This window comes from Chiloscyllium plagiosum, chromosome 3, assembly GCF_004010195.1.
Source record: "Chiloscyllium plagiosum isolate BGI_BamShark_2017 chromosome 3, ASM401019v2, whole genome shotgun sequence".
NCBI lineage: Eukaryota > Metazoa > Chordata > Chondrichthyes > Orectolobiformes > Hemiscylliidae > Chiloscyllium > Chiloscyllium plagiosum.
Genome location: NC_057712.1, coordinates 113,715,513 through 113,724,892, shown reverse-complemented (window position 1 = coordinate 113,724,892; position 9,380 = coordinate 113,715,513). Strand labels below are relative to the sequence as shown.

At 43.0% G+C, this 9,380-nt stretch overlaps 1 protein-coding gene across 7 annotated transcripts in view; it reads right to left on the bottom strand.

The window, feature by feature from the left end:
- LOC122548449 (probable L-cysteine desulfhydrase, chloroplastic) overlaps positions 1–9,380 on the bottom strand; it is a 170,259-nt gene that overhangs the window by 159,078 nt on the left and 1,801 nt on the right. The window lies entirely within an intron of this gene.

Below are 9,380 nucleotides of genomic sequence, written 5' to 3'. Positions count from 1 at the left end.
GCTTCTCCTGGGAGCAGATACGGCGGAGGCAGAGGAATTGGGAATATGGGATGGCATTTTTGCAAGAGGTAGGGTGGGAAGAGGTGTAATCCAGGTAGCTGTGGGAGTCGGTGGGTTTGTAAAAAATGTCAGTGTCAAGTCGGTCGTCATTAATGGAGATGGAGCGGTCCAGGAAGGGGAGGGAGGTGTCAGCGATGGTCCAGGTAAATTTAAGGTCAGGGTGGAATGTGTTGGTGAAGTTGCTGATTTGCTCAATCTCCTCGCGGGAGCACGAGGTGGCGCCAATGCAGTCATCAATGTATCGGAGGAAGAGGTGGGGAGTGGTGCCGGTGTAATTACGGAAGATCAACTGCTCTACGTAGCCAACAAACAGACAGGCATAGCTGTGTGCCGAGCAGATAGCCAAGTTTAGTACCCTTGGGGATGGCCTCAACCAGGACCTTGGGTCCATGTCACACGACAGGTGACCCCACTGCACTACTCTCTCTCTCTCTCTCACACAAACACACAGACTCTCTCATACGCTCACATAAACACACCCACACATGCATCCTCTCACAGACTTATACCCCTTTACACTGACACGCATACACACACTCTCTCATACGCTCACATAACCCCCCCCGCCCCCCACACACGCCCACATGCAGACACATACAAGTTTGTACTTAGAATTATATTTTATTTTGCTCAAAAACTGCATGAATCCATGTAAGATTCTGTAAATCCCTTTTTGAGAAATAGAATCAGTCTGAACACTGGGGCACAGGCAACCTCACACCAGGCACCTCACACCTTCAATGCATTACCTGAGACGACATGGCACCGATTATTAAATCTCACTTGAGAATGAAATTTTAAAAAAAAAGTTCTGGGACTTACATATGAAAAAACTGAAACCAACATGGTCATTCTAAATGATGAGAGACTTAACAAACAATCCAGGTCTTTTTCAATATATAATTTCAGTTGCATCACACTCTAAACTTTTGCTATAAATTGTGTCTTAAGATCTTATACTCCACAATCACCTGATGAAAGAGCAGTGCTCTGAAAGCTAGTGCTTCCAAATAAACCTGTTGGACTATAACCTGGTGTCATGTGATTTTTAATGAATGCAATGAATTAAACACAAAGTTAATTGTCAACAGGTACAATATGATAATGATTATGGAGACATGGGTGCAGTGTGACCGAGGCTGGAAATGTTCAAAGGTCTTGAATCTTTAGTAAAGATAGGCAAAAAGGAAAAGGAGGTGAGGTGATGTTGTTAGTGCAAGATGAAACCAGAATGCAGTGCTGGAAAAGCACATCTGGTCAGGCAGCATCCAAGGAGCAGGCGAATTGACGTTTCAGGCATAAGCCCTTCATCAGGATTCCAACTCTCGACTCTGATCTCCAGCATCTTCAGTCCTCACTTTCTCCAAGATGAAACCAGTACAGTAGTGAGAAATTATGTTAACATAGGAAATCTAGATGTGGAATCAGATTGAATGGATTTGAGGAGCAACAAGGGCAGAAAACATATAGTGATAGTCGTCTATAGATCTCCAAGCAGTACATGCCAGCCAGATACCCTAAACTAATCTAGACCCATTTGCCAGCATTTGGCCCATATCCCTCTAAACCCTTCCTATTCATATACCCATCCAAATGGATTTTAAAGAGGGTGCAGAATGTTCTCAAAGGGGAGAGGTCCCAGCAGGAGGTCATTGTACACATTGGTACCAACGACATTGGAAGGGTAGAGGATGAGATTCTGAAGGGAGAATATAGAAAGTTAGGCAGGAACTTAAAAAGGAGGTGCTCAAGGGCAGTAATATCTAGATTACCCCCAGATTACTCGGATATTTGAGACTTGGATAATCGAAGTTTCCTTGTACTGAGGAAAGAGATCAATCTGAGACTGATACAGTTGAGAAAAGAAGCAAATCAAACAGTCAGGGCAGGCAGGAACAAAGCAGAGAACAAGGTAGGGCTGATAAAGTAAACTGCATTTTAATGAGTTTGGAGAAGATTTGTAGCTCAGGTTGAGGTTCTGGATGTAGGTTTGCTTGCTGTGCTGGAAGGTTCATTTCTAGACGTTTCGTTACTAGATAACATCTTCAGTCGGCCTCAGGCAAAGCAATGCTGAAAATTCCTGCTTTCTATTTATATGTTTGGGTTTCTTTGGGGTGGTGATATTATTTCTTGTGGTGAAGTCACTTCCTGTTCCTTTTCTCAGGGGGTGGTAGATGGGGTCTAACCTGATGTGTTTGTTGATAGAGTTCCGGTTGGAATGCCATGCTTCTAGGAATTCTTGTGCATGTCTCACTAGTATCCTCACATACGGATGAGGAAGGACACTACTTTGACTGGGACAGCACATCCATCCTAGGACAAGCCAAACAAAGACATGCATGAGAATTCCTAAAAGCATGGCATTCCAACCGGAACTCTATCAACAAACACATCGAGTTAAAACCCATCTACCATCCCCTGAGAAAAGGAACAGGAAGTGACTTCACCACCGGAAATAACATCACCACAGGAAATGACATCACCAACCCAAAGAAACCTAAACATATAAATAGAAAGCAGGGATTTTCAGTATTGCTTCGTCTGAGGCACACTGAAGATGTTACCTAGTAGGGTAACGAAACATTTGGAAATGAACCTTCCAGCTCAGTGAGAAACCTACATTCTAAACTGCATTTATTTCAATGCAAGAGGTCTAACAGGGAAGGCAGATGAACTCAGGGCATGGTTAGGAACATGGGACTGGGATATCATAGCAATTACAGAAATGTGGCTCAGGGATGGACAGGACTGGCAGCTTGATGTTCCAGGATGCAAATGCTATAGGAAGGATAGAAAGTGAGGCAAGAAAGGAGGGGGAGTGGCGTTTCGAGGAAGGATATTCCTGGAAATACATCCAGGGAAGTTATTTGGGTGGAACTGAGAAATAAGAAAGGGATGATCACCTTATTGGGACTGTACTATAGACCCCCTACTGGTCGGCAGGAAATTTAGAAACAAATTTGTAAGGAGGAGATCTCAGTTATCTATAAGAATAATAGAGTGGTTATGGTAGGGGCTTTTAACTTTCCAAACTTAGACTGGGACTGCCATAGTGTTAATGATTTAGATGGAGAGGAATTGTTAAGAGTGTACAAGAAACTTTTCTGAGTCAGTATATGGATGTACCTACTACAGAAGGTGCAAAACCTGACCTACTCTTGGGAAATAAGACAGGGCAGATAACTGAGATTTCATTGGGGGAGCACTTTGGAGCCAGTGACCAGAATTGTATATGAGATTCAAAATAGTGATGGAAAAGGATAGACCAGATCTAAAAGTTGAAGTCCTAAATTGGAGGAAGACTACTTTTGACAATATTAGGCAAGAACTTATGGGCGGCACAGTGGCACAGTGGTTAGCACTGCTGCCTCACAGCGCCAGAGACCCGGGTTCAATTCCCGCCTCAGGCGACTGACTGTGTGGAGTTTGCACATTCTCCCCGTGTCTGCGTGGGTTTCCTCCGGGTGCTCCGATTTCCTCCCACAGTCCAAAGATGTACAGGTTAGGTGAATTGGCCATGCTAAATTATCCATAGTGTTAGGTAAGGAGTAAATGTAGGGGTCTGGGTGGGTTGCGCTTCGGCGGGTCGGTGTGGATTTGTTGGGCCGAAGGGCCTGTTTCCATACTGTAAAGTAATCTAATCTAACCTAAACTTTCAAAAGCTGATTGGGTGCAGAAGTTCACAATTAAAGGGATGGCTAGAAATTGGGAAGCCTTCACAAATAAGATAACGAGAGTCCAGAGGTAGTATATTCCTGTTAGGGTGAAAGGAAAGGCTGATAGGTGTAGGGAATGCTGGATGACTAGAGAAATTGAAGGTTTGGTTCAGAAAAAGAAGGAAGCATATATCAGGTATAGACAGGAGAGATCAAATGAATCCTCAAAACAGTATAAAGGCGAGTTTTGAGATGATTTGTAGCTCAGGTTCAGGTTCTGGATGTAGGTTTGCTCGCTGAGTTAGAAGGTTCATTTTCAGACGTTTCGACAACATATTAGATAACATCTTCAGTGAGCCTCCAGACGAAGCACTGCTGATGATTCCTTCTTTGGGTTGGTGATGTCATTTCCTGTTTTTTTTCTCAGGGGGTGGTAAATGGGGTCCAACTCAATGTGTTTGTTGATAGAGTTCTCGTTGGACCCCATTTACCTTCCCATAGGAAATGACATCACCAACCCAAATAAACCCAAACATATAAATAGAAAGCAGCAAGCATCAGCAGTGCTTCGTCCAGAGGCTCACTGAAGATGTTACCTAGAATGGTGCCGAAACATCTGAAAATGAACCCTCCAGCCAGGTGAGCAAACTTACATCCAGTAAAAAAGCAGTAGGAAATCAGGAGGGCTAAAATAGGACATGGGCTAGCTTTGGGAAATAGAGTTAAGGAGAATCCAAAGGGTATTTACATATAAATTAAGGACAAAAGGGTAACTAGGGAGAGAATAGGGCCCCTCAAAGATTAACAAGGCAGACTTTGTGTGGAGCCGCAGGGAATGGGGGAGGATGAGGGAGTATTTTGCATCAGTGTTTACTGTGGAGAAGGACAAGGAAGATATAGAATGTAGGGAAATAGATGGTGATAAATTAAAAAATGTCCATATTACAGAAGAGGAAGTGCTAAATGTCTTGAAATGCATAAAAGTGGATAAATCTCCAGGGACTTGATCAGGTGTACCACAGAACTCTGTGGGAAGCTAGGGAAATGATTGCTGGGCCCCTTGCTGAGATATTTTTTATCATCAGTAGTCAGAGGTGAGGTGCCAGGAAACTGGAGGTTGGCTAATGTGGTACCATTATTTAAGTAAGGTGTTAAGGACAAGCCAGGGAACTATAGACCAGTGGGACTGACGTCAGTGGTGGGCAAGCTGTTGGAGGGAATCCTGAGGGACAGGATTTATATGCATTTGGAAAGGCAAGGACTGATAAGGGATCGTCAACATGGCTTAATGTGTGGGAAATCATGTCTCACAAACATGTTCTGAGTTTTTTGAAAAAGTAACAAAGAGAATTGATGAGGGCAGAGCAGTGGATGTGATCTCGCTGGACTTCAGTAAGGCATTCGACAAGGTTCCTCATGGGAGACTGGTTAGCAAGGTTAGATCTCAAGGAGAATTAGCCATTTGGATACAAAACTGACTTGAAGATAGAAGACAGAGGGTGGTGGTAGAGGGTTTGTTTTTCAGACTGGAGGTCTTTAACCAATGGAATGCTATAAGGATCAGGTTCCACTACATTTTGTCATTTATATAAATGGTTTGGATATGAACATATGAGGAAAAGTTAGTAAGTTGCAGATGACACCAAAATTAGAGTGTAGTGATCAGATGGGCCACTGGGTTGAGGAGTAGCAGATGGAGTTTAATTTAGATAAATGTGAGGTGCTGCATTTTGGGAAAGCAGATCTTAGCAGGACTTATACATTTAATGGTAAGGTCCTAGGGAGTGTTGCTAAACAAAGGGACCTTGGAGTGCAGGTTCACAGCTCCATGAAAGTAGAGTCACAGGTAGATAGGATAATGAAGAAGGTATTTGGTATACCTTCCTTTATTGGTCAGAGCATTGACTATAGGAGTTGGGAATTCATGTTGCGGCTGAACAGGATGTTGGTTAGGCCGCTTTTAGAATATTGCATGCAATTCTGGTCTTCTTCTTATTAGAAGGATGTGTGAAACTTGAAAGGGTTCAGAAAAGATTTACAAGGATGTTGCCAGGGTTGGAGGATTTGAGCTATAGGGAGAGGCTGAATAGGCTGGGGCTGTTTTCTCTGGAGCATCGGAGGCTGAGGGGTGACCTTATAGAGGTTTACAAAATTATGAGGAGCATGGATAGAATAAATAGACAAAGTCTTTTCCCTGGGTTGGGGAAGTCCAAAACTAGAGGGCATAGGTTTAGGGTGAGAGGGGAAAGATATAAAAGGGACCTAAGGGGCAATTTTTTCACACAGTAAGTGGTGCGTACATGGAATGAGCTCCCAGAGGAAGTGGTGGAGGCTGGTACAATTGCAACATTTAAGAGGCATTTGGATGGGTATATGAATAGGAACAGTTTAGAGGGACATGGGCCAAGTGCTCACAAATGGGACTAGATTAGTTTGGGATATCTGGTCGGCATAGGCGGGTTGGTTGGACCAAAGTGTCTGTTTCCATGCTGTATATCTCTATGACTCTGTGAAATGTTGTAATTGTATCAACCTTACTAATACCAATCTCCTACATTTTCCACATATTCTTGCACACCATTTCTATGCAAATAATCATCTGATGCTCTCTTGAATGTCTCAATTGAAACAGCCTCCACCAAATTTCCAGACAGCACATTCCAGCTTTTTTTACACATTACTCTTGCTTCGATTGCGCATCATTTTAAATCTTTGCCCTCATTTCTCTTTTACGTGTGGCAAAAGCTTCTCCCTATTTATAATACCGAGCCTGCTCATGATTTTGAAAACCTCTATCAATTCTCCTCTTAGCTTTCTTCGCCAAGAAGAACAGTCCTAACTTCTTCAGTCTGTCCTCATAACTACTGTTCCCTCGAGTTTTATTCCCGGCTGCAGAGCCTCCAAAGCCTGTGCATGGCGTTGACATCTGGAACTGGAGGTCAATGGCGTGATTCATGTGCTGATGCTGATCATTGTGTACAGAACGTCAGTTCGGTAGTGTTAACGCGGAGCTTTAATGGAATGTTGGTCATAATTGGGAGTTTTTCATTTCTGGAATCATTCTTGCAAATCACTGCTCACTCTCTCCATTCATGTCATAGCTATGTAGTGCCCACAATTGTACTCAATACTTCAGCTGAGGTCCAACAAGTGTCTTGTACAAGTTCAACATTATCTCTTTGCTCTTGGACTCAATGCTCCATTAATAAAGCAAAACATCCTGGAACTCCCTCCCTAATGGCATTATGGGTCAACCCACAGCAAGTGGAATGCAGCAATTCAAGAAGGCAGCTCACCACTATCTTCTCAAGGGCAAATAGGGATGGGCAATCAATGCTGATCATCCAGCAATGCCCAAATCCCACAAATGAATAATAAATAAAACTATGTTTTATTAAGTGCTTTCTTCACCTGTCCTGCCATCTTAATTGATATGTGCACATAAACATCCAGGTCCCTCTGCTTTTGAATCTTCTTTAGAATTGTATACCCTATTTTGTATTGTCTTTCAATGTTCCGACCAAAGTGTATCACCTCCAACTTCTCTGCACACATCTATTATACACCCACCCACTCCACCAATGTCCTTTTGGAGTTCCACACTGTCCTCCTCACAATTCACAATTCTTCCAAGTTTAATGTCATCTGCAAACATTGAAATTGTCCCTGCGCACCAAAATCCAGATCTTTTTAATGATTATATTTAATCTCCATTCAGACAGAAAACTACATTAGTAATAATTCTGTGGCAGCTACGTTCCTGGATTGCATACAAGGCAAATTTTTAAACCAGTATGTTGAGGAACCAACTCAGGGGCAGGCTATCCTTGATTTGACAATGATAAGCAGTTAGTTAATTATTTCCTGCTCCCCAAAAGCCCCTTACTTTCTTAGCACGTGTGATGGTTTATTTGTCTTCTCTGTGAAGGCAGAAGAAATATAGTTGTTTAATTACCCTGCTGTTTCCTTGCTCTCTATTATCAATTCTCTAGTTTCAGATTGCAAAGTCCTCTATTTGTCTTCACTGATTTTTTTTTAAACATGCTTATAGAAGCTCTTAGAGTCCACTTTTATGTTTCCTGTAGGTTTACTCTGATACCCTAGTTTTCCCCTCTCAATCAATCTATTGGTCGTCCTTTATTGAATTCTAAACAGCTCCAAGTCCTCAGGCTTGCTACATTTCATGGACAACTCCTAGTTAAATCTAATTTTCTCAATTTCTTTTGTTAAACTTAATTGGGACACTTTTCCTTCTGCATTCTTTTGTCTGAAAGGACTGTACAACTGTAACAATGCATGTATTTGTTCCTTATATATTAACCATTGCCTGTCCACTGACATACCTTTTAATTTCATAACCCACTTTATCACAGCCAACTTACCCCTCATACAATAGACAATAGGTGCAGGAGTAGTCCATTCTGCCCTTCCAGCCTGCACTACCATTCATTATGATCATGACTGATCATCCTCAATCAGTATCCTGTCCCTGCCTTATCTCCATAACCCTTGCTTCCACTATCCTTGAGAGTTCTATCCAATTCTTTCTTAAATGAATCCAGAGACTGGGCGTCCACTACATTCTGAGGCAGAGCATTCTACACAGCCACCACTCTCTGGGTGAAGAAGTTTCTCCTCATCTCTGTCCTAAATGGTCTACCCCATATTTTTAAGCTGTGTCCTCTGGTTCGGGACTCACCCATCAGCAGAAACATGTTGCCTGCCTCCAGAGTGTCCAATCCTTTAATAATCTTATACGTCTCATTCAGATGCCCTCTCAGTATTCTAAACTCAAGGGTATACAAGCCCAGTCGCTCCAATCTTTCAACATAAGATAGTCCTGCCATTCCAGGAATTGACCTCGTGAACCTATGCTGCACTTCCTCAATAGCCAGAATTGAACCTACGCTGCACTCTCTCAATAGCCAGAATAACTACATACCTATGTAGTTTTTGCACTGGGGTGATGAGAAGAAGAGGATGGGGTTGGGGGGGGGGGGGAGGGCGGAAGGGGAATAAAGATGATGGGGGATCCATGATCATCGTGCTGGAGTTAGTGCTGAAAGGATGGGATTAGATAGTGATGATGGATGAGAGTTTAAGATGGTTCTGAAGGGGGTGCTGACTAGAGGGATGAGGGAAGGATGAAGATGGGGGTGAGAAGGGGAAGATAGGAATGATAATGGAGGCTCTATGATCATGATGCTGGAGTTGGTGCCATGGTGGTGGATTATTAGTATTGATGGATAAGAGTTGAAGACGATGCTGAAGGGATGATTATGGGAATGGTTGAAAATGGGAATGTCAGAGGGATGAATATGAGGATGAGAAAAGGATAACAAAGGGGTGAAGATGGAGATGAGGGAGGGATGATGATATTGGCATGAGGAAGGGATGAAGATGGGGATGGAGGTTCAATCATCCTGAACTTTGTGCCTATGGTGGTGGTTTTATGTTGATGATGGGCAGGAGTTGAAGAGGATGCTGAAAGAGATGATCATGGGGATGGTTAAAGATGGGGAAGTGAGAAGGATGAGGGTGGAATAAATATAGGCTTGTGAGAAGGATGAGGCAGGGATGAAGATGGGGATGTGGGAGGGATGTGAAAGAGATGTGGGAGGGATGAAGACGGGGATGTGAGAGGGATGAAGATGGAAAGTCGGA